This window comes from Neovison vison, chromosome 13 (assembly GCF_020171115.1).
Source record: "Neovison vison isolate M4711 chromosome 13, ASM_NN_V1, whole genome shotgun sequence".
NCBI classification, from domain to species: domain Eukaryota; kingdom Metazoa; phylum Chordata; class Mammalia; order Carnivora; family Mustelidae; genus Neogale; species Neogale vison.
Window position 1 is genome coordinate 17,872,493 of NC_058103.1, and position 19,272 is coordinate 17,891,764.

At 40.5% G+C, this 19,272-nt stretch overlaps 1 protein-coding gene and 1 pseudogene across 1 annotated transcript in view; both read right to left on the bottom strand.

Moving 5' to 3' along the window:
• The window catches only part of SPTLC2 (serine palmitoyltransferase long chain base subunit 2), a 110,944-nt gene that overhangs the window by 24,951 nt on the left and 66,721 nt on the right, over positions 1–19,272 (bottom strand). The window lies entirely within an intron of this gene.
• LOC122893977 lies at positions 4,445–5,417 on the bottom strand (annotated as a pseudogene).

The following is a 19,272-nucleotide window of genomic DNA, read 5'->3' on the forward strand; positions in this document are numbered from 1 at the left end:
GGGAAGCAGGCTCCCTGCTGAGCAGAGAGCCCGATGGGGGGCTCAATCCCAGGACCCTGAGATCATGACCTGAGCTGAAAGCAGAGGCTTAACCCACTGAGCCACCCAGGTGTCCCCCTATTTATTTTTGTATATGGTGGGAGACAGGGGTCCAACTTAATTTTCTTTTTAAAGATTTTATTTTATTTATTTGAGAGGGGAGAAGGTCAGAGGGAGAAGCAGACTCCCCATGGAACTGGGAGCCCAATGCAGGACTTGATCCCGGGACGCCGGGATCATGACCTGAGCCAAAGGCAGTCGCTCAACCAACTGAGCCACCCAGGCGCCCCCAACTTAATTTTTTCCATGTGGATATCCAGTTGTCTCAGAATCATTCACTAAAAGAGACTGTTCTTTCCCCACTGGGCTGTCTTGTTGAATACCAACTAATCAGAAATTAATAAGTTTACTTCTAGACTCTCAGTTGTGTGTGTGTGTGTATTTTTTTAAAGATTTATTAATTTTAGAGAGAGAGAAAAAGAGCAAGCAGGAGAAGGGGCAGAGGGAGAGAGAGAATCCTGAAGCAGACTCCTCGCTGAATGCAGTGCCCAACACAGGGCTGGATCCCAAGATCCCAAGATCATGACCTGAGCTGAAATCAAGAGTCAGCCACTCAAATGACTGAGCCATCCTGGTACCCCTATACTCTCCGTGTATTTCTCGGTCTATGTATTTATACTTATGCCAATATGACACTAGCTTGACACTACAGCTTTGGGACATGAGACTCCTCTAATTTTGTTCATTTTCCAGTTTGACTATTATAGATCTCTTGCATTTCTAAATGAATATTAGGATTTGCTTGCCAATTTCTACAAAAAGAGCAGCTGGGATTTTGAAAGGGATATTGTTGAATCTATAGATCAACTTAGGAAGTACTGTCTTTAAAAAAAAAAACGATTTTATTTATTTATTTGACACAGAGAGAGAGAGAGAGAGAACAAGTAGGCAGAGAGGCAGGAAGAGCGAGGCGGGTAGGGAAGCAGGCTCCCCACTGAGCAGAGAGCCTGATGCGGTGCTCGACCCCAGGACCCTGGGATCGTGACCTGAGCCGAAGGCAGAGGTTTTAACCCACTGAGCCACCCAGGCGCCCTGGAAGTACTGTCATCTTAACAATACTAAGTCCTCCAACTCATGAGCACAGATACCTTTCCATTTGGTTAGGTCTTCTTTCTGCTTTTTTTGTACATTTTTTTCTTGGGTAGAACGCAGTAAACATTGTCAAAATATTGAGCTGGGGGCGCCTGGGTGGCTCAGTGGGTTAAGCCGCTGCCTTCAGCTCAGGTCATGATCTCAGGGTCCTGGGATCGAGTCCCGCGTCGGGCTCTCTGCTCAGCGGGGAGTCTGCTTCCTCCTCTCTCTCTGCCTGCCTCTCTGCCTACTTGTGATCTCTCTCTGTCAAATAAATAAATAAAATCTTTAAAAAAAAAATATTGAGCTGGATTGACAAGGCAAGGCAAAGCAAGTAGTGAATAAACACATTTAAGATAAAATGATACAGCTCCTAATCTCAGTAAGAATAAATAATGTTTCTTCCCTCTCTAATTCCCCTAGAATGTGTTTTTAAATACATTAAAATGTGTTGGAAAGGTTATACTGAGTGTTGACAAGACTATGGAATGCTCAAGATGTTACTAGTGAAACTGTGAACTGAGACTTTGTAAAAATGGCAATATATGCTAAATGTAAGCATATGTCTATTCTATGACCTGGCAATTCCATTCCTAGGTACAAACACAGAACAGAATTGTGTGCCATAAGATATATACAAGACAGCCACTCTTAATAACAGCCCAAATCAGGAAACGACTAAAAATGTCCATTAGCAGAATGAATAACTAGTAATATATTCTAACAATATTTATTGTTTGATACTAGGTAGCAATGCAAATGAACCATATTTTTCCACCCAAATGTGCACATAAATCTCAGAAGACATAATGATGAATAATATATACCAGATTCAAAAGAGTGATAATATGTATTGCATGGATGTTTCCATTTATATGAAGTTCAAGAATAGGCGAAACTAATATACAGTGATAGAAGTCAAAATAGTGTCGAAATTATCTTTAGCAAGGAGGAATGGAGACTGGAAAGAGGCACAAGATAGTCTTCTGGGAAACTGGAAACGTTCTAATCTCGTGATCTGAGTGGTGGTTAGACAGGTGTATTCAGTATTCACTGAACTGTATGCCTAAGATTTGTGCATGTTATTGTGGGAATGTTAATACTTAAAGTAAAAATAAGCATTTAAATACTTGGAAAATCAAAGAAGTTAAAAAAACTGGAATGATACTAAATTTCTGATAACTCAATTTATATCTTAAAAATATCCAACTACTATATAATAATCACGCTTAAAAAAAATCACCCTTTTACTTAAAACACACACACACACACACACACACACACCACAGAATTATCTAGATATTATGGGGTGGTCTCAGGCATTCTCCTGCCAGCCTTTGTTATTTAAGACAAACCTGGAAAAATATTGAAATTTTTGGTGCTGGGTGTTCCAGGAATTTCTAAGACAGGGGAAGTGTTATGAAAACAGTACTTACGGAATTAAAGCCCTTGCCTAGAGGCAGGAAATGAAAGCATAAAGGGGCTGGCCCTAACCTTCTCTTTTTAAAAAATCCTATGAATGAAGGCACAAATCAGACAATACTAACCATACAAATATTTATTTTCCACCTGTGCATCTGCTTTCATTCTCACAAAGTCATTTTCCCTAGATATTTTAGTATTGGGTTTTTCTTCTACATATTTTGCAAGAGGGAAAAACTAAGGAAAGGCTAGCACAAAGTATTGCTAACAAGTCTGTCCTCACTGCCTACTGGACGAATGCCTTTAGGAGAGCTACGGGGCATTATAATTGGAATTATCAGCGTGTGATGGGGCACAGAAATACTCAGCAGAGAACAAGTTAAAAATGATGCTACTGTAGGAATGCAGTAAAAACAAGGGTTTGCCGGAGAGGTGAATTTGGGATTAAAAAAGCTTAAACATCTCTGGGTGAGCATAATGTTATCAATTCACAGAAAAACAGAGTCTCTTGAGACTGTGTTTTCTAAGAAAGACTCAAATCTGAAAACCTGATCATGAAATACGGTAATGTTGGCAAAATATTAATTTCTTAGGACTAATGCTTTTGATAAATTAGAAGAGAAGGATGGGTTCTTTTGGAAAGTGGAGGGTTTGACTTTGATTTTAGACTGGGTAAAGCTGAGCAGAGGGAGCAGATGCACACAGTTCAGGGAAGGCCGGACTTGTCCCAAAGACTTAAGATATTCCTGAACTAAATAAACCCTCGGTAAACAGAACATTCCTTACATGTGCAAGCATATCCTTTAATGGGGAGAACTGCTGGGATTCCTGACTCTACTTAATCAGGAAATCAGAGTTCTAAAAATAATTTACTTCTTCCAAGAAAGAGGAGTGTGTTGGTAACTGAACATTTAGATTTGATAACCAACAGTAATAAAAAAATATTCTGAAGTCTCTGGGATTTTCAGGAGCCTAAAGGAAAACAACTGAATGTTGAATCTGCATTAAACTGATCCTTACTTCTAAAAAAATATGTACATCTATAAAAGTCTCAACAAAACATGTTTGTTTCACACAAACTATTCCATATAAATGATGAACTATTTCATCAAATTCAGTATTGTCAATTAAAAGAAAAGTGCTCAGATTTGAGAAAATGACCAATTTATATTGTTCACCAAGAGTTAAAACTGTGCGTATAAAGTAGTTGTGTGCGGATTTTTTAAAGTCTGCTAAAATTGGGGCACCTGGGTGACTCAGTGGATTAAGCCCCTTGCCCGCAGCCCCTTGCCTGCCTCTCTGCCTACTTGTGATCTCTCTGTCAAATATAAATAAAATCTTTAAAAAAAAAAAAAAAGCCTGCTAAAATAAAATTGGGATGTTTATTGCTTTTTCTCCTGGCTGCAGCAAAAAAATCACTATAAAGTTTGTCTTTTTCAAATGAGCTGCATTAAAACCATACTTTCTCAAGACAAAACTCGTTTCAAAATCTTCAAAGTGTTCAGATATCAAAGACAAATACAGATTTTTTTTCATTAATGATAAGGAGAAACAAGAGATCCAGTTGTTTTTGTTTTAAGATTTTATTTGTCAGAGAGAGTGAGCGAGAGAGTGAGCAAGAAAGCGAGCATAAGCAGGGAGAACAGCAAGCAGAAGCAGAAGCAGGCTCCCTGCTGAGCAAGGAGCCCGATATGGGACTTGATCCCAGGACCCTGCAATCATGACCTGAGCCAAAGGCAGACACTAAACTGACTGAGCGACCCAGGTGCCCCTCAAAGTTCTTTATACTCTTAACGGTTTCCATTAAGTAAGTGCAGAAGCAGAAATGTGCACACATCCCAAAGCATCTTCTTCATCTGGTTTTCTGTGCTTTCTTTGCATTCTGGTCCTCTTTTGCCTTATCTACTAGTGGTATTAACTGCTCGTGTTCTGCTAGAGTCTTTAATGATTCCAAAATGAAAGGCAGATAATTCTACTTCCTTTTGATATTTTCAAATCTTTTTAGTTTCTGTATTTCTTCTTTAATAAGCATCTGGTTTCTGGGAACCTCTGACTGAACAGCAGTTATATTATTACCCTGATCTGTATCCATTGGTTCCTCAGCAAATTGTCTTTGTAACTCCGCTATCTTCTCTTCATATATCATTTTTCTATCAGATACAATGCCCATTAAGTTAAATCAAATTTCACCTTTGCCGTACTTTTGTATCCTTTTTTCTATGACTAGCCTCACTGCACTGATCCAGTCATCTTGAGGCGTGTACTGAAACCAATCAGTCCTTCTCTTCATCCATCTAATTAATGCAATCTTCCATTTACAGGAACATAACTGACAAAGTGAAAAGCATCTTCTTTTGCTGATGTCTTTGCACCAAATTCAGACATCTGCTGTCTGGCAAAACTGTTGTGTACGTGTCAAATCACATCTGAACTGTTGAGTGCCAAACCTTTCATAGCTGCATCAAAACTTTGTGAAAATTCTTGAAACTCTGATAAAGTCTCTCCTAAACAGACACCTTGATGGGTACAGTTCAATAACACACTTACTATGGCTTGAATAGCATAAGCATCATTAATTACCTGCTTGGCAAATATATCATGTCAGGTCCAGAGTCCTGAACTACAGAGCCTGCTGGTTCTTCTCCTAGCTGCCACTTGAAAAGAAAAATTAACCCATCAACTGGCTTTAACTCTTCAAAATTCTCAGGCTCTAAACTCCTTAATTCTTCCACTTGGGCTCTTTGGCAACCAAATTCTTTAGCGAGTTCTGTGAAGATCCTAGGGTCCCTTTTCATGAGGCACCACTCCCTAGTACTGCCTGTCATGGCCCAGGCCCCAAAACGCCCTGGCTGCTACCTCAGGCTCTGTCCACCTCCCACCAACGGCCACAGGCCACTGATCTCAGTGATCTCAGCAAACCTGCCACTGAGCTCCTTATTTAGCCCCTCGTCATCCTGCCTGCTCCCCCCATAGCCTGCTTCAGGATTTCTTAAAGAAATAAAAGGCGGTTCCTGGGTGGCTCAGTCGATAAGCGTCTACCTTTGGCTCAGGTCACAATCCCAGGGTTCTGGGATCGAGCCCTGGGTCAGGCTCCTTGCTCCTGCTTGCGTTCCCTCTCACTGGTCCGCTGTCAAATAAATAAATAAAATCTTTAAAAGAAAAAAAGGAAAGAAAGAAAGGAAGAAACAGAGAAAGAGAAAGAAAGGTAAACACCTAAAGAAGTTGAATTTGGAGACTACTAACATTTTTTTGAAACCTTATCTAACTTTAAGATACAAAACTGTTAAAAAAACAATAGTACATAAAAATAAAGGATAAAAATTTCATTTATTTTAGTGTCTATTTGGTAGAAATACAGGAGACAGAGAAGTAGCATCATAGTCTTTACACCAAAGACAAAAATCTCACCAGGAAGACTACAGAGAAAGGGAAGAATGTATCATGTGCTAGGCAAACAGACATGAAACAAACGGATGCTGAGTATCCACCAGTGTGTGCCAGACATCCAGGCCCTGGACACAGTGTATGGAACAAAGAGACAAAACTGCCCGCAAGAGGCATACATTCCGATGTGGGAGGGTGGACAATGAGAAAATAAATATCCCACTCAGCTGGTGTGTGAGAAATGACCTGGTGAGCCGAACACGATCTCCACAAAGTGCACGGCCCAGAAGCAGAAGCACACCTGCCATTTCCTAGAGCAGAGTGAACCAGCAGGTGGGAACAGAGCCAGTCAAGGGAGTGTATGGTACAGAAGGTCCACAAGGGGCCAGATAACAAGGGATTCAGTCTTCACTGTAAGGAAGGCTCTGACTCTGACTCTGACTTTGACTTTGAGAAGCAGAAGAGTCCCTGGGAGAATTCTTAAACAGAAGATTGATAAGCTCTCTGGTGTTTCCACAGGATCACCCTGACCGCTGCATTTCAAGAGGGGTGAGGACAGAAGCAGAGAGGTCGTGGGAGAGGACAGTGGCTTGGACTAGGGTGACAGCGACAGGTATGAAAAGCAGATGGGGGGTATATTTTGAAGGTATATAGAAATGTTGCAAATTGTTAAAGTGCATAGAAGATACATAATAAATATTTAACAAATGAATGAATCCTGGATAGGAAGAACAATCTGGACTAGAGTATTCAGGAAAGATATCCAAGAGTCATCACGCCGCACTGAACTCTCTGCATGGAGGTCTCCTATTCCTTATTTTCAGCATTGTTTATTTATCTTAATTCTTCCAAATAATTTTTTCTTGATCCTTCTATAACTAGTAAATCCATGTGAAAATAGAAGTCTAAGTTAAGCCAATAACAGTGGGGATACAGAGTAGCAGACAGGTTAAAAGATATTAAGGAGGCACAATCTAAAGGCCCTGGTGATTAAATATATGGAATGTAGAAGCAAAGAAAATATAACAGTGATTTCTTGTTTGGACAACTTAATAAATAGTGATGCCATTATTTGAGGGAACACAAAAGAAAAGCATGTCTGAGGGCAAACAAATGGAAAAGCCTAAAAACTTTAGCGAAACAAAACTCAATTTAGGGGCTCAAGTATTTTTAAAGTCTAAAGGTTTAAAATTAAGTAGGTCAAGCCTACTACTTCTAAACTTAGATTGGCATATTTGAAGTTAATTACTGTTTGGAATGATGAGAAGATTCTGGAAATGGACAGTGGTAATGGTTGTACAATGCTGTAAAATGTACTTAATGCCAGTGAACTGTAGACCCCAAATTAGCCAAAATGTTAAAAATTTTATGTTACATATATTTTACCACAATGTTCACTTACTAGAGGTCAAGGTTCTTTTTAATGAGATACAATTCACATTCTATACAGTTCACCCATTTAAAACATGCAATTCAATGTTTTTAGTATATTTGCAGAATTATGCAACCATCATAATCATTAACTTTAGAACATTTTTATTGCACCCCCCCCCCGCCAAGAAATCAGCACACATCAGCAGTCAATCATTCCCATTTCATCCCAATCTTCTAGCCTATATGTCAGGTATAAACAATACTTTTTTTGTTTTTGAAGAATAAAATATAATTTATCCCAAACTCACTTTTTTCTATGTAAACAAAAGACTTAAGGGATAAATTCGAAAAAAGTCCACACCTCTTAAAACCCTAAGTCCTTCTCCACCATTAGCTTGGTGGTAAATACACAGCTCTACTAACAAAAATTCCTGGGCAATTTTTCTGCATTTTATTTTATTTTATTTTATTTATTTTTTTTTAAGATTTTATTTATTTATTTGACAGAGAGAGATTACAAGTAGGCAGAGCGGTAGGCAGAGAGAGAGAGGAGGAAGCAGGTTCCCTGCTGAGCAGAGAGCCCGATGCGGGACTCGATCCCAGGACCCCGAGATCATGACCTGAGCCGAAGGCAGCGGCTTAACCCACTGAGCCACCCAGGCACCCATTTTTCTGCATTTTAGATGAAAATCACACAAATAACTAAATATGAGCAATTTGTTTTTCATTTCCATTTTGTTTTGTTATTTTCTACCAATATTTTGTGTATTTCTAAGCTTGAAAAACTTCAAAGGAACCAAGAGCACTATGAAAGATGAAGGACAGGGGCGCCTGGGTGGCTCAGTGGGTTAAGCCTCTGCCTTTGGCTCAGGTCATGATCTCAGGGTCCTGGGATCAAGCCCTGCATGGGGCTCTCTACTGAGCAGGGAACCTGCTTCCCCTCCCCTCCCTGCCTGCCTCTCTGCCTACTTGTGATCTCTGTCAAATAAATAAATAAAATGTTAAAAGAAAGAAAGAAAGATAGATAGATAGATGAAGGACAGAAGTAAAAAAAAAAATTAGGTTATGGAAAAATTTCTGGCACCTTTTAAGACTTGTCTCTACTCTGTACGTCATTAATTTGTTCTTTTTATAAGTTTCTGTTTCTGTTCTTACACCTTTCATGTGTGGTCTCCTGACCGCAAAACAAACTGCAAACTCTGAGGGCAAATACATTTTTCTCCCCAGCATGTCCCCCCAAAATATACAAACATTCAAGTTGGTCTGAGAAAATGGAAACCCTTTTATGTGTTCAAATTAATTCGGATTTACAGCTGAATTACCTATATTCAATTACACTAAGGCAAATAATAATGAAATATCTCATATACAAAAAGCATTCTGACATTTGAACCTTGACATCCAGGTTCAAATTCTGGTTCCATCACTTGTAACTTTGCGACCTTGGCTAAACAACTTACCCTCTCTGCTGCTTCACTTTATAAAGGAAGGAGAACTTTGTCTAATACTTGTTCTGAGAATTTATTTACACACTTAGAGCAGTGCTCAGTAGATAGTAAACACAATAACATTTTCACTATTATCATTTCCCTCCATTCATGTATTTTTCCCTTAAAATTGTGCCATTTACATCTTCCACATTACATGATCTGACCCTCTAGCTTAGCTTTCAAAGATGAAATAAAGGATCCTCTTGCTTTCCCTCACTGTTTCTAGTCCTCCACTTTCTAATCTCTTATCACACTCTTAACATATAACACAGGACACAGCTGGTATCACCATCATTTAAACACATATGATACATAGAAGTTTATAACTACACCTCATATATTACATCCTCTAACATACACTACTGACTTTCCAAAGCTAGTTTTAACCAGTGTTCCCTGATCTCTGCCATCACATCACCCATTAATTGCCATCCAGATGAGGCCAATTACCTATGTAATTGGAGTATTCAAGATGGCAAGCAGAGGCCCTTATTTTTTTTTTTTTAAAGATTTTATTTATTTATTTGAGAGAGAGAGACAGTGGGAGAGAGCACAAGCGAGGAGAAGGTCAGAGAGCGAAGCAGACTCCCCATGGAGCTGGGAGCCTGATGTGGGACTCGATCCCGGGACTCCAGGATCACGCCCTGAGCTGAAGGCAGTCGTCCAACCAACTGAGCCACCCAGGCGTCCCAGAGGCCCTTATTTTTGAAAACCACTCCTCACCGTAAGAGGGATGGGACCTGGTCTCTACCAGGGCTAAACAGATTCTCTCCCCTAGTCTGAAACAGGCATACAGAGTTGCTTGTGCTGATGTTTTAAAACCTGAAACCATCAGAGAGCCATTTTTGAAGTAAGACATCAAAGCAGTAAAAACAGGTCTGAGAAAGACATGAAATAATAACTTCACTGTTTCTTCCTAATTTCACTCCTGAGCTTTAGTCTGGACACTTCTGAAGTCAGACTATCTGCGTTTATGTTCTGGCTCCACCGTCGACTAGCTGTCAAGTTGTGGCTAGGTCATTTAACCTCTCTGAGCCCAGTTTCCTCATCTGCAAAATGGAATTGAAAATGACGATGATGATTTCACCTACTCTGTTAGCTTGTTTTAAGGATTAAGTTAAATAATACAGGCAAAGTGCTTAATAAAATGCCTTGTACATGGTGTTTAAAAACTCACTGTTTCAATTACTTTGTTTATATACGTAACAATTTAGTATTTTTATTATTTTACTTATAACAATATTTTAAGGACTTATTCTTCTTTCTTCAAATTGGAAAAAAGCCAGGAAATAGATGAGTATATATACTTTGTCTTCTAAGGAGGTACTAGAAATCTTGAGCAAAAAGAGAAAAAGAAAAAAAAAGAGAGAGAGAGAAAAAGAGAAGAAGAAAGACAAATGACTCTTCTACCTCTAAAACCTAATTAGATGCCAAAAGGGGCAGAATAAAAATTAATAAAATAAAACACAGAAGGTGTTAGGAGGTATTAAGAAATGCTAGGAAAATGTCGCTTATTTTGAGATTTCAAAAAACTGAATGCTTTGCCTTAAGAAGTTTTTGAAGATACTATGTCATTCTTCATAGCTGGCTCATGGTAAGTAGTCAAAAAGTGATTGCTGAGTGAACGAAATCTTATTGTGCCTTAAACTAATTGGGGGGGAAGGGAGCCAAAATCAGATAAAAGAAAAGTAGTAAGAAGCTCTATCTGGATGTGTGAAAGATCAGATACCAATTAAAGGAATAAAGACTAAAAAAATGTAACAAACACAGCTCTTATCTGCTAATAAAATAAATTTAACAACGTATTCTCAATTAACTGTGCAGATGGGGGTAGAGTGAGGTACAGCAGTAATGGTGCTCAGATAACCAAAAAAGTCTCCATCTGAATTTGAAATTTACGTATTTTTTAATTTTTAAAGATTTTTATTTATTTATTTGACAGAGAGAGAAGAAGAGAGAGTGTGTGAGCCATGAGGAGTGGAGAGGGACAGAGGGAGAAGCAGACCCCCCACTGAGCAGGGAGCCCCACATGGAGCTCGATCCCAGCACCCCGAGATCATGACCTGAGCGGAAGGCAGACACTTACCTGACTGAGCCATCCAGCTGCTCCTGAAATATATTTTACTATCCAAAGCAGACTTACCTTATTGCTAACATTTTTATTTATTTACTTTTAAGAAGATTTTACTTATGTATTTGACAGAGACATACCGAGAAAGGGAACACAAGCAGAGGGAGTGGGCGACGCAGAAGCAGGCTTCCTGCTGAGCAGGAAGCCGGATGTGGGACTTGATCCCAGGGCTCTGGGATCATGACCTAAGCTGAAGACAGATGCTTAATGACTGAGCCACCCAGAAGCCCCATACTGCTAACATTTAACTTTGGCAAAATCCACAAAGGGCAGTTCTGCCAAGACGGGAAAGGACTAACACCATATCCCCTAACAATATTTAGAGGAAATGATACACATGTGTAGTTGCACAGGGGGATCAGGATGACAAATGTGCCATAATCTATTTGCAAAACCAAAAATATATGAAACATGCAAAATCCACAAATAAGCAAAAATTAACTAAGAAGGTCTGTTTGCAAACACTTTATATATACAGAAGAACAAAAAATTCAACCCAAAGCGGCACATTCATCTGTCAAAGGTAACTTTTCCCAAGCAATGCCTTATCATGGCCCATTTTCATTTCAATTACTGTTTTGAGCTTAGAAATGCGAGAATTCTAGGTATAGAGACTGCGCCATCTGGTTATATCATGACCCCTTTCAGGAGGGTGAGGGATCTGCAAGCACATGTGTTCCAGCATAATCCTATGGAGATGGACGTTCAGACAGGCACAGAGGAGACTGCTTCTCCTCCTGAATCTCCTATAATTCTGGCAGGTTTCTGGCAATTCCACGGTTTCTTCTACTATCCTCAAAATTCCCAGTCGCTACTCCCAGGCTGCAGTAACATCTGTGATGCCTGACACAGTATCAAAGGCCTTCACTAACTAATCCTACTTCTTGCTGATCATTACTGGCTGAGTTCTCAGCCCCTGCCTTGAAGAAACTTCCAGAAATCATGAAATGTGTGCCTGCACATCTGGCATACTCCATTCCTTAGTGTATGATAGTTCTATCACATGCGCACATTTGCCGGCCATTACATACAGGTCAAAACTGATGTCAGTACACAAAACACAAAAGAAAAAGAAGACACCACCAAGGCTCAAGTCAAGATGAGGAAGAGCCTCCTGCCCAAGAGTTACCTGTGTTCTGCCAGGGCACAGGGCACAGGTGAGGAGGGCAACTGGCTGGACTCAACTCTCACCAACCACGGGCAGGAATTAACAAGGAACAGTAACAGAATGGCTTGTTTTATTTTTGTTTCATTTTCTAATACCTCAGAGAGAATTAACATTGTAATACATTAGTCTTATATGGGGTGCTATCAGATGAAGGTACCCACATGAAATGCTGGAAAAATATGGAACATTTCACTTACCATAATGACAAGATTCTGATATTCAAGCCAATTTGGATATGATCACTTGTTTAGGCATTGTTAGTGCCCTCATTTACAGAGAATGCACAAGCTGACAGTCTTCTCACAATGCGATTTCCTTCTCTCTCTCTCTCTCTTTTTTAAGATCTTATTTATTTATTTGTCAGAGAAAGATTGAGCACAAGCAGGCAGAATGGCCGGCAGAGGCAGAGAGAAGCAGGCTCTCTGCTGAGCAAGGAACCCAACATGGGACTAGATCCCAGGACCTTGGGATCATGACCCAAGCTGAAGGCAACCGCTTAACCAACTGAGCCACCCAGGCAATCCGTGATTTCCTTCTCTTTGTTCTTCTTCTTCTTCTTTTTTTTTTTAAAGATTTTATTTATTTATTTGAGAGAGAGACAGTGAGAGAGAACAGGAGCTAGGAGAAGGTCAGAGAGAGAAGCAGCCTCCCCGTGGAGCTGGGAGCCCGATGTGGGACTCGATCCCGTGACTCCGGGATCATGACCTGAGCCGAAGGCAGCCGTCCAACCAACTGAGCCACCCAGGCGTCCCTCTTTGTTCTTCTTAAGCACTATAAACACACAGGGTAGGGGAGGTATCCTAGCAGGACTCACCTGTTTTCTGTTCTGTCCAAACTATGGAGTACAGTCCAACAACCCTAGATCAAAACTGTCCCCAGTAACTGCTAAAAAGGCAGTAAGCATTCTCATTTTCTTCCTTCCCATAACTACCAAACTCTTCTAATCAAGTGGTGTTGCTAAAAAGGAGTGACAGTGATAAATCCGTAGACCACGTGCCAAACGGCTGACACGGGCTATCCACGCACACACAATCATAGAGACCGTACTTTCTGTGACCTATCTGTGATATCTGGGTTTTGAATATGAGCATGGGTTAGTTTTATAAACAAAATAAAGAATAAAAATAGATGAATACATTTACACTGGCATTAAAAATCGTGCATTTTGGATCCTGAAGACTGATCCCTGAGCAGCAATAATGCATTCGTGTTACAGATGATCTACTTTCTGGCAAACTGCCCAGGGTGTAAACATCATGATCGGGACCAACTAAAAATCAACGAACACACAGAAACTAAAATATAAAGTTAACTAACTTAATATTATAAAAACGGTTTACATTTGAAGAGAACCAGAGTTTAGAACCCAAAACTGTGTCCTCACTGCCAAGCACAATATAGAGGAGGAAAAAACGACAGGACTAGTACAGAATTCATTCACTTATATATTTCTACTGAGCCTGGAAAACTTTGCAGGCAAATGTTAGTATTCAAAAAAGCATCAAGAATGCTGGGACGGCTGTATGTCAACTTGACTGAGCCACAGTGACCAGACGTAGAGTCAAGCAGAATTTGGGTGTGCTTTGTGAGCACGTTTTGGATGAGATTAACACTTGAATTGGTGGACTGAGTAAACCCGAGTAAAGACTGTCGGGGAGGTGGGGGGCACCTGGGTGGCACAGCTGGTGAAGCTCCAACTCTTGGGGTTTCAACTCAGGTTATGAGTTAGGGTTGTGAGATTTGAGCCCCGTGGTGGGCTCTATGCTCAGTGCAGTGTCTGCTTAAGACCCCCTCTCCCTCAACTCTGCCATCCTCCCCAGCTCTCTCTAAAATAAGTAAATTAACCTTTTAAAAAAGGGGGGGAGTAGGGGGACTGTACTCCCTAATGTGGGTGGGCTTCACCCAATCGTTTGAAGGCCTCGGGAGAACAAACGGGCCCTCTCAAACAGGAGGAAGTCCTGCCTGCGATGCTGGCAAACATCAGGTTTTTCCTGCCTTCAGACTTGAACTGAAGCGTCAGCTCTTCCGGGGTCCTGAGATTAACGGCACTTGGACTAGAGACTAGAATTCTATCAGCTCTTTTGGGTCTGCAGCTTGCCAAATGCAGATCTTGAGACTTGAAAGCCTCCATAACTGTGTGAGCCAATTTCTTATAATATCTTCTTTTCCGTTCTCCTTCTTCCTTTCTATAAAAACACCAAACAGGAAAAGCCCAGCAAATGCTTTATGATAATGACTGCAGCTTTGATGCCTCAGAAAGCTTAGGATCCTGTGCAAGAAACAGCCATCTATTCTTCTGACCAAGTTATCCCAAGCCCAGTGGGACTCAGGGGATACTTAATAGAGTATTTTCTTTCTTTCTTTCTTTCCTTCTTTCTTTCTTTTTTTTTTCTTGAAGATTTTATTTATTTACTTGACAGAGAGAGACCGCGAGAGAGCGAACACAAGCAGGGGGAGTGGGAGAAGGAGAAGCAGGCTTCCTGCTGAGCAAGAAGTCCAGCCTGGGGCTTGATCCGAGAACCCTGGGATGATGACCTGAGCTGAAGGCAGACGCTTAAGGACTGAGCCACCCAGGCACCCCAACAGAACAATTTCTTGAACAATGGCCACACTTGTACTTAGACGTTAAAAATAATCCCCAGCTGCTGTTAAAGCTAGTCATCTTCTACTATCATCTTTCTACTTCTCTCCTCAAATGGTCACCATCCCCACTGTTAATGTTTGAAGAATCAGCACAGAATCAGAAAGAGTACTAACCCATACAATTACTGTACTTCATTTAAACAGTTTTGATTATAAAGAAGAGATAAGAACCCCCTCCCATACCAAACACAAAAGCTAGGTACTTCCTTTACCCTTCATCAATGGCAAAAAATAGGACTTGAGGGAAGACCTCACCCCTGCCATCAGTGGGGTGCTGTTTAGGAATCACAGAATGGTACACATTATTCAAATCACATACAACAGCATCTGAGACCAAAAATCTTATAGCCATACTCTGTACATTCCTACAAGACCAGGGTATGTTAAAGAATTAAAAACTGAGTTAAGTACAGTAAAGGTAAAGATCCATTAATGGAGAAAAGAAAACCTTTCTAGGAATAGAGGCAAACACTTGGTACTTGTTACAAATTTTGATAACTTTCGCTTACCTTATGAATCTTATGAGTACCTAGGTACCAAAGTTGATTTCCATGCCAAAAGAAATATACTGACAATTAACAAGGTTAAGCCACGAAGGAACTTCCACTCCATATTATTATTTTTACCGCACATCTAGATGATACCTTAGTATAGAGGCTGGCAGAACAGTGATGAATTCTTAACTAAGTCATCTAAGTTTCTTTCCTAAAGCAGCAGCATTCACGTTTCTCAATTATCCGTGGTCACCTTCTATGGACAGCTCTAAAGTGGGTGGAGAAGGGGCAGACAACACTTTTCACTCATCACAACACTCTGCAGATCAACAGATTGTACATTTGCCACAAGTACCCAGTCAGGAAGTACTGGGAGGAGTAGGATCTCTTAGCTTACTGGAAAGGAGAGAGAGGGACAAAAGAATGCCTAAACACACAAATCACCTGCCATTAAAGGTCCTCCTTTGTTCTTTAACTTCCACGTGAAGAGCTGCAGAATTTCAACCTGCAGATTGAAATTAAGATCGCTATGCCTAAAACTATCTTCAAGTACTAAACAGGACTAGGAAAGGAAGTAAGGGTGAGAGAGAAAAGCATGGGATGTGAAGAAAAAACACAGTGAAGCTATTCCAACACAACCACACTGTGTTGGAATTTCAATTTATGAGTTCAGCTTTTTCACGTGATTTCAGAGAAGGAAGGATAAAGTAACCAGGAATGTTATCTAAAACAAAAATAAAGGCAATATTAGCTAGAAGGCAGGGCAGACTGATTTGAATAACACATTCCCCTTAAGTACCAACTAAATTGCACTAGAAAATCTTTGTTTGAAGGTCCTTTTAAGAGACCCAAGGAATAGGAACATAAATGTACCCCTGACCCACTCTTTACAAGCAATTTTCGTACTCCACTTGTACTCCACTTGTAAAAGGGATATTTATAAGCGACTTCCAGAAAGCAGGAGCTCAGTAACTATTTAACACTGAAGCAAAATGAGTCGGGGGCTAGGTTCAGTATCTCCTAGAAGCAGCCACTATTTTGCTGGACTGGGAACAAATAAAGTGTTCAGCTCACACAGTTGTCAAGCTAATGAACATCAAAGCAGGCAGCCTGCCTCTCCCTCCCCTAGGGACACTGTTCCAAAGCAGACTTGGGTGTTTCATCTCCCTACCAGATGCAGCTGAGTATCTGACTCTACTCCGTATCACTACCGCTCCTTCCCTCCCCTGCACCTAGAGTTTTTGTCAACAGCACACACTGCACAGTGACTCTCTACAGCACCGCTTACCACCCTCTGTCGAGAGTGGCAGCTTAATCCTTTCATCAGTTTCAAGGCCCAAAACTAGGATTTCCTGAGGACTGCTACAGGATGTGTACCAAGCAGCAGGGGCTAAGGCTTCAAGATGTTCAAGAGTTTCAAAGAATAGTTGCCAAAAAGCACCATCAAAAACAGACAGCCCTAAACAAAAGGAAGAAAGGAGGCCAAGTGCCTTTGAAAAATTAAGGAACTGAGTTTTATTTATTTTTTAAAGACTTTATTTGAGAGCGAGAGTGAAAATGAGAGAAAAAGAGAGAGCATGTGCATGGGAGGTAGGAGGGGGCGGCGAGGGAGGGATGGGGGGGAAAGGGAGACCAATAGGCCAGCAGGGAGACCAATAGGCCAAAATCCATAATTTTGGGATTATGACCTGAGCCAAAGGCAGGCGCTTAACCCACTGAGCCCCCCAGGCACCCCAAGGAACTGAGTTTTAAAGGGTGCCAGCTCACTGTCAGGACAGAAGGTCTGTATTTGTCCAAAGACTATCCTACTGTCCTTTGGGGTTGAACACATAACAAGCTAATTTTAGACCAAACTCCAGGAATGAGGAAATCTGTACCTGCTCAAGCACCCACCTTCAGATAAGGAAGGTCAGCAAATAAGGCAACTGCTGGTAAAGGTGAGGCTTGGAATGAACTCAGTAGTTGCAGAGGTGGAAGACAAGGCCATAGTGAGTTTCAAGAGCGAATCAGTATTGTACTTTTAAAAGTGTATAGTGGGCAAGGCCATCTGTAGGTTCCGTACTAAAAAATTTAATTCTGAATTAACAGGCCATTTTAAAAAAGTGAAACAAAAATAAATGCACCTAGACTTAAAGAGCCAACCATGGGTCTCTGAATTCTTAATTCTCTTTCTCCCCTCCAAATTGATTTCTGAGTTCTCCACCCATGCCTCTGATTCACTGAGCAAGGATCATCAGCTCTCTAGAAGAAAGCATCAAATCGTCCAGATTTCCAAAAATGATGAAAACTGGCAACTTAGTTTTACCACCAAGTTCCTGTTCCACAAGCCAACATGTCGCTTATTTTTCTTTCAAAAGAAAGAGACCATATGTCTGGCCTTCCAATTTCCTTTCCTTCCCAAATTACCACCTCTCAGTAGAGAAGCTCTTGGTTTCCTTTGGTGTAAACAAGCCCAAACAAACAAACGAATTAGTTTGCATTTTAAACTGAGGTTTTCAGGGCACCTGGGTGGCTCAGTGGGTTAAAGCTTCTGCCTTCCGCTCAGGTCTTGATCCCAGGTTCCTGGGATCAAGCGGAGCCCTGCGTTGAGCTCTCTGCTCAGCGGGGAGCCTGCTTCCCTTCCTCTCTCTCTCTCTCTCTGCCTCCCTCTCTGCCTACTTGTGATCTCTGTCAAATAAATAAATAAATAAATAAATAATCTTAAAGAAAAATAAAATAAAATAAACTGAAGTTTTCTTTAAAGTGCATACTCTAGGACCCTGTCCACTAAGATTTCGTGATCTGTAGAGTGGACTAGGATCCTCATTTCTAACAAGCACTACATCAATGATGCTCAACCCTGGCTATATTAAGATCTGAGGTGCTTTTAAATAACATCCTGCAGGGGCCTCACCCTCTAGAAATTCAGAGGGTCTGTTAGGGGCCCTGACAACAGTAGTATGATTAATTTTGAAGCTTTCATCTGTGTAAGCAAGGTTAGGAACCACCACACTAACAGTGCCTCTGATGCAAGGTGGTCCGTGGACAAAAGTTTGAGAACAGAGGCCCACAAGAGTATACCTGAATGAGGTTCTTCTGAACCTCGCTCCACCACCAAAGCAGATGGCAGGCAGAGTCAAATATTTGGATAATTAGACAAGCCATAGATGACTTTTTTTTTTTTTTTTAAATCAATTCCTCTTCAGAAAACTCTCAAATCTGGCAAGTCTTCAGAAGGGTATCTGGTTCTTAATGGAGATCAGAGTCCATACATCTCACTTGTTTATAAATATTACATATTCTTGTAGCAATAAATAGCAAAGCTGATGAAAAACTAGGGTCAAGTCTCTTAGACAAGGTCCTTCGAAATAATTCTGGGGGAAAAAAGCACTTCGAATCATGCTGAGGTTTAGAAAGTTGTTCTTCTTCAAACAAAACAGAGCCTGGATTATAAGGCTCACAAATTCAATCAAGTCATAAGAATAGACTGAAGGAATGGTCCTAAGTTTCAGCTAAACGGTAACTGAATAAATCAAATTTTGGGGGAAAATCTTTAAAATAAATCTGATTATGAAATATAAATAAGGTAATTGACCCACTTCGGTCTTAAAAAGCAAACAACTCACGGTACTTTAATTAAGAATTAGTTTCTTTATATCATTTTACTAAATCCCCAAAATGAGGTACATCTAGTACAGGACTCCTTTCCTGTCCTAGGGGAACAACCTCAAACTCCTTATTTATGATTTGTACTAAGAAAAATATTCTACTGAATGAATAAGTCTACATTTGTTCAAAGGTTAGCTCCCAGGCCTGCCTGCTGCCTGTGGGCATCTTACTAAACAGCCAGCTTCAAACAAACTCTCAAACAAGGCACAAAAGGAGAGAGAAACAGATAGGTAAATGCCCCCACAAGGCTTTCATTTGTCTGGCTGATCACTCACAACTAAATTTAGCTATGTTTTGGAAAATAAGCAGACCAGAAATCAGAAAATTAGAGTTCATAAATTTTTAATA